The sequence below is a fragment of the Hydra vulgaris genome, chromosome 14, assembly GCF_038396675.1.
Source record: "Hydra vulgaris chromosome 14, alternate assembly HydraT2T_AEP".
In the NCBI taxonomy this organism is placed as follows: domain Eukaryota; kingdom Metazoa; phylum Cnidaria; class Hydrozoa; order Anthoathecata; family Hydridae; genus Hydra; species Hydra vulgaris.
In genome coordinates this window covers 36,882,843-36,890,000 of record NC_088933.1, presented here as the reverse complement: position 1 = coordinate 36,890,000, position 7,158 = coordinate 36,882,843, and positions in this window count along the sequence as shown.

Sequence of the window (7,158 nt, the reverse complement as noted above, 5' to 3'; positions counted from 1 at the left end):
GGTTAGCGTCCCTGCACGTCAAGCAAGCTTTAAAAATAACAAAAAAAAAGTTTTACTTGGTATCATAGACGCAAACTTTATTGTCTAAACTCCCTTTTCCAACAAATTCAAGATTTTTGAATGAGTAGTGACGTTTTGTAATTGTTTTCTAACCTATAACCATCAGACTATAGGATATATAACAATTAGTTTTATAACATCAATCATCAGATTCTGATAAGAGACTCAACATTTTTCTTTAAAATTAAACCAAGAATAAACTTGTCTTTTTTTTTCCATCTTGGACTACATTAAAAAAATGCTAATCTTTATATTTGAAAAGCCTCTTTCCATTATCTAAGCAGCCGTGGCGCAGTGGTAGCGCACTTACCTCAGAAACAAAGGATCTGTGATTCAGCCCCACTTCTGGGCAAGTTTTGCGACATCGGTTAAGAAGGAGGCGTAAATTTCAAATGAAATGTTCACCCGTGGTGCTCTGTGATAAGACCGCAAAGACTTCTTGGGGCACCTAAATAAAAATTAAAAAAAATTATTTAATTTCTATTAAAAACTTTTTATTTTATTTTTTATTCTCTTTAAAATATCGCAAAGAATTAGGACAACAAAAAAGTAATAAATAATACTATCATGGTATCAAAAACAAAACAAAAATAATGAAGTATCACTCTCTTTTTAGGTTTGTGTTTATTATCAAACTTTTATGGCTCTTTTTCGTCTCTTTTACTTCCTCATTTTACATCTTTTTTTAATACTCTCTGATTGAATGATCAGTTTATTTGAAACGTTTGATGTTTTGCAGTGATGAAATTTTACCGGTAAATATCAAATTTAAATAGGCAAATTCGGAAACTTCTTAAAAATTGTGTATTTTCTTAAAATACCATAATACTTATCTATAGAACGGATTTTCAAAATTTACCGGTAGCATCATTTTTCAGGTAAAATTTAAAAATTACCGGTTGGTAATTTTTAAAATTTACCTCTGAAACTACCAGTTACTTTATCGGTAAATTTTAATTTACGCAGCTCGCATATGTTTTAACTTCTATCTATTTCGCAACACTGTTATAGTTATGTTATAGTTTTTATCTGCAGTTTTTTTTAATAATATAAATGTTGTTAAAATCTAAGTTTACAAAAATATGGTTGTATAATTATGTTCAACAAAAAAACGGGACGATCGCACTAAACCTTCAATAAAAAACTTCACACTTTATACCTGAAATCTTTATAAATAAATTTAATAAATATCTAAATTTATTTTGTTTGTTTGGTTGGTTTATTCACGGTCAACAAAACTTACAAGTTATTGACAAAGAGCGGCACACCAGGCCATATTTGTGGTTAAAATATAGTTTTTAGATTACAGCTAAAGTTAAAACACCGGAGCAAAGAAACTTCGTATTTGAAATCGTTCAGGTTCTTTGAGTCCACCGCATTTTGGGTTAAAGCATTTTATGGTTTGACAACGCGGAAGTTGTTTCTTTTTGCGCGGTTTCGTACAAGTCGTGCTTTCAGTTGTTTTGTGTGTCCGCGCGGTCGAAGACTGTACTTTTAAGACTCGGTGTTTGTCAAGCAAAACGTAAAAGAAAATGGTTAAAAGATGTCAACAAGCTGATTATGAATGTATCATGGTTAAATCAAAACATGAATTAAAGCAGGGTTTCCAGTTGTCAGTAATACTGAAATATCAGTAATTGTCAGTAATGTAAATACTGAAAAAAAATATGTAGAAGAATGTCAAAAGAAACTCAAAACAAAATTTGAAAAATCAAGTAGAATTTGAAAATTTCCTCAAACGTATATTTTATATAGAATATTTTTTCCAGAACTAAAAGATTTTATTCTAAGTAATTAACTAAGATCTGATAAAACCAAACTCGAAGGTCATGAATTCTTAGACGATCAAAATGATCTAAAAAATTATTATTTTAGTGTTCTAGGTTCTAAATACCATGAGAAAGTAGTCTGGTTATTTTATTGCTGTCAGAGTCTGCGTGGTATATTTTACATTTATCTCAATTTGAAAAATTAAAGGCCACTGATGAAATTTGTTTGGCAGTTTTGTGTCCGATCTCAATTATGTGCTGCTTCCAGCGGCCACTGGGTGTACTACTGCATTAGGGGAGAGTTGCCATAATTGGAACAGCGCCCTAATTGGAACACTTGCATTTATTTTTATAAAAAAATGAACTATGAATATGTTTTGCATTTTTTTAGTAAAACGCCTTATTTTCTACGTTTTGACAAATTTTGAAAGTTAATCCTCAAAAAATGCATGTGCACCATTGATTTAAAATATTTTTTGCGTCGTTTTCTTTCGGTGATCTAATTTTGTGTTCATACTATATTGGTTAGGCTGGGTAAACTATAATGCTATAGGTTATACGGTTTATTGTGTTTAGTTCAATGGGATTTAAAATAAAAAATAACAATAACAATAACGATAGGGTTAAGATCCGGAGATTGAGGCGGCCAATCCATCACCGATAGTTGTCACCGGTAGTAGTGATAGTAGACACCGGTGGTTATCTTGAAACCACTGCTTGACAACTTTTGCAGTGTGTTTCAGATCGTTGTCTTGCTGAAAAACCCATTTTATTGGCATATTCCATTCAGCATGAGGTAACATATTTCAGGATATTTTTATACATGAAATGATCCGTTATTCCATCGTTTCCATGTATTGGACCTAGACCGTTAGCAGAAAAACACCCCCAGACCATTATATTGCCTCCACCATGCTTCACGGTCTTATGGCAGTAACGTAAATCAAGGCGTTTTCCGGCCGGTCAACGTACACGGCAAATGCCATAGCTCCCAATGATGTTGGACTTCGATTCATCACTGAACAGGACAGTTCGCCGTTTCTGCACATTCCAGTCAATATGAGATGTAGCAAACAGGAGTCTTTTCTTCTGGTTTTTTAGTGAAATCAGCGGTTTCTTTGCAGGGCGTCGAGAAAACGACGTCCTGCAAAGAAACCAGGTCGTCTGATTGTTCTGTCCGATACAGGCAGCTCTAATTGCTTTTGTATCTCGACTGATGATATCCAGGGATCCTTCTTGACGGATCTAACGATCATAGAATCCTCTCTAGAAGTGGTGGAACGCGGTCTTCCATCTTTGTTATCTGCTGCCAACTTTCCCCGTAGAACGATATTTGGAACATAGTCTTGATACGGTCCATTTTTTCACGCGATATTTATCACAAATACTTTTTAGTGACATTCTTCTTACGTAATCGCCAATAATTTTCTTTCTTAGTTCCAATCCAAGACTGTCGGGAGCCATTTTTGCACTTGAAGTCATAAAAATAATAAAAATAATAATCACGCTTCTCAAGGCTTACCGTGTTACATTTACCTTGTGATGATACAATAATGCTCTGTGGAACACAACATCTTGGTTGGATGTGGACTGTATTGATGTAATGAAACACTTGTTGTATTTCACTTCTTGTATTGATGTTCTTCGATAAAACACTTTGATAAAACTCACTTCGATAAACTGTCTTGATAATACTGACTGATTGACTTCTATTTACTGACTGAATTACATGTCGATTTACATGTCTCTTATATAGTAAAATGAACCTGTTCTGGAAGATTCTAGATGCTTCTTTTCGATGCTTCTGGAAGCTTCTGGATGCGTCTGGATGCTTCTGAATGTTTCTGGATATTTCTGGATGCTACTGGATGCTTCCAGATGCTTCTTCTGGAAACTTTTGGAAGCTTCTGCATGCTTCTGGAAACTTCTGGAAACTTCTGGATACTTCCTTTAATTATTAAAAAACTTCTGTGACGTTGACACGGACCAGACTTAAGAAAATGAAACAAACCAAAAAAGTTGCACATGTTTTGTCCGCTGCAAAATGGCACTTGTCAACAAAATTCTGCCTGTGTGCTGTCACCTGTCAGCTGATTGCTCATGTCATGGCATATTATGACCCCAGACTCCTGAACTGTTTGCTGTGGTAGTATAGTTCGTTTCGTTTTTAAGACATGTAAAATTAGGAACACTTTTTAGCATTGTTCGATGTTGGTTGCAAATGTTTTGTCCAGTACTGTATATATATATATATATATATATATATCTATATATATATATATATATATATAATATATATATATATATATATATATATATATATATATATATATATATATATATATATATATACATAGTATATATATATATATATATATACATATATATATATATATATATATATATATATATATATATATATTATATATATATATATATATACAATATATATATATATATATATAATATATATATATATATATATATATTATATATATATATTTATACAGTGAAGTAGTCTAATACCGTCATTTCATTTTTTAAAGTTGGCTTAAAGAATATTTAGTGGCGCAGTTTAGGAAACATTGTCAGATTTTCTTAGATAAATCATTTTTTAGTTATAAAACATCATATTTTTTGAACTTTCGCCCATTTTATTGTGGTTTTGAGTCATTTATTCTATACAGTGTAGAGAGCGTCATTTTAGACCATTCTTTTCTTATTATTTCTGCTTATACTTGCTCAAAACAATTAATGTTTTATTTTTATTTTCGTTTATTCATGTGTCCAACACATTATTTGATTTTTGAAAGTAAGCGATGTTCACAATGTATATTAAAAAAAACCGTTTTTCATAAAACATTGATATTTGGTCAATATTGACTGACAGGAGTGGGCTAATAACGCCACATTTTTACTTTGATTTTCGATATTGATATTTTGTGTTTATGTGTTGCAATTGCACTCGAAGCTAGTAATTTAATGTTTTTGCTCTCAAATTTACTTTAAACTACTTTAATTTTATGTTGAAGTTTAAAAAAATGAAACAAAAAACGTTTATTTTAAAATTCTTTTTTAAACGTTTATTTTAAAAATATTATTTAAGTTGCTGCGCTAATTTCATCAGTTGACGCAAAAATGAGGAATACCTTTAAGGTAAGTATAATACCTTTAATAAGTTTAAGGAATACCTTTTCCTTTCAAATGTACTTTTGTTATTATTATCTTTTCACGACCTCATTTTTTTATTGTTTAAAACTTAAAGATGTTTATAAATGCTTTCGTTGTCACTTGACAAATGCAATGATGATTTTTCGATTAATTTAAAAAATTTTGTTAGAAAATTTGTCAAATATTATTTTCGTTCTTTTTAGAATGACTAAACCTAAAAAAATAATTATTAAGGCATAATGGAAAACAGAGGCACTGTATTCTTTTAGAACTGGAAATCCAGTAGCGGCAGCATCGCGAGATTATAACATTCCTCAAAGAACTCTCAGAGACTGGTTAACGAGAAAGAATAGATACCAAAACGTAAAAGAGGTCGAAAGTGCATTATTCCCGAAACAGTAGAATCTGAGTTGAAGCAAAGAGTATTTCGTCTTCAAGAAATAGGATTTGGTATTACAAGAATACAACTTAGAAAATATGCATATGAAATATTTACTAAAAAAATCTGCCACATCGTTTCAAGAATGAAATTGCTGGTAATTATTTGAATAGTTTTTAATTTTTATTTTATATTTGAATTTAAAAAAATTAATCAAAATTAGTTTTGTCCATATATTTAAATAAAATATTAAAATTAAAATAACTAAACTAATAAAATAAATGATTTCAGGCAAAGATTGGCTCTCAGACGCCATCCTGATAATGCTCCTAGGATATGTGAAAGTTTGAGTTACGGTAGGCTAATGCGATTCGATGCTGAAACTGTTCAAAACTTTTACAATCTTGTTAATAAAGTCTACGAAAAACTAATTTGGCACTTCATCCTGAATTGATTTACAACGTCAATGAATCCGGATTGCAACTAACAATGATTGGCACTTCATCCTGAATTGATTTACAACGTCAATGAATCCGGATTGCAATTAACAATGATTGGCACTCATGTAGTAATGGCAAAAAAAATTGCAAAGCGTGTACACGCAGATAGAGGAGAAATTATTACTGTAGTTGCATGTACAAATGCTACTGGAACCAATTGGATTCCACCTATGATTTTGTATAAAGAAAAAAATTCGAAACATGAGTACGGGGATAATTTGCCACTTGGAAGTATTTTTTGCATGACTCTAAAAGGTTATATTACTAATGAAGAACTTTGTACTTTTTTGCGTCATTTTAACCAGCACCGATTACCAGGAAAAGCTTTGTCGATTTTTTACGGACATCGTAGTCATTTGGCTTCCTCTATTACATTTGCTGTAATAGAGGAAGCCAAAAAGTTAAACATCCACATACTTTGTCTTTCAACGCGTACCGCTACACCAGCAAATGCCATATCAGGATTCAGATCAACAGGAATCTATCCTTTCAACCCTAATATTATCCCCCAAGTAGCTTTTGCACTCAGTGAAATTTCTAATCGCATAAACGTCAAAAATCCTAATGTTGACAAGTTTAGTACTTTGGAACCCTGGTCTTCAGACCCTGCATCTAGTATCCGTTCAATAATTTCATCACCTAAAATAATTAGAAAATTAAAAACTAGAAGATCATTAAATGTGCAAACTGTTGTTGCCAATCAAAATTTAGTTGCGGATAAAGTAACTGAAACGCCCAGGCCAAGTCAAACAAAAATGGCCACGAAACATAGTTTGAAAAAAACTCGAAAACCATCGAAAAAGAGTAAGAATGATGAAGATACGTTTTTTGGTAATTGCGGACTCTTTTACAACGACAAAAAAAAAAAGATGATAGGATTCAATGCGTCGGATACAAAACTTGGTTCGATGAGCACTGTGACACAAGAAACATCATAAAAAGTGGCCTATGCACTTTGTGCAAAGTAGGGTGTGCATCAAGTAGCAAAAATGACTAAACGATTGGAATTGGAATAAAAAGTTGAACAAATGGTATGATTTTATGAATAATGATTCATTTTTTATTCGTTTCTTTAACGTAATCTGCGTTATGAATAACGAAATATAAAAAAGAGTGTGGGTGGCGATATTGGACGCTTATGAGGCTTATTTCGCCTTAGTACGTTTTAAGAAAAATGCTATTTCCTTGAAATTATATGAGGCGTAAGCAATAAATCTATGATATTTCTAGAGCTAAATAATCATAGTACCTAATAAAAAATAGATTTTTTTAAAAATGT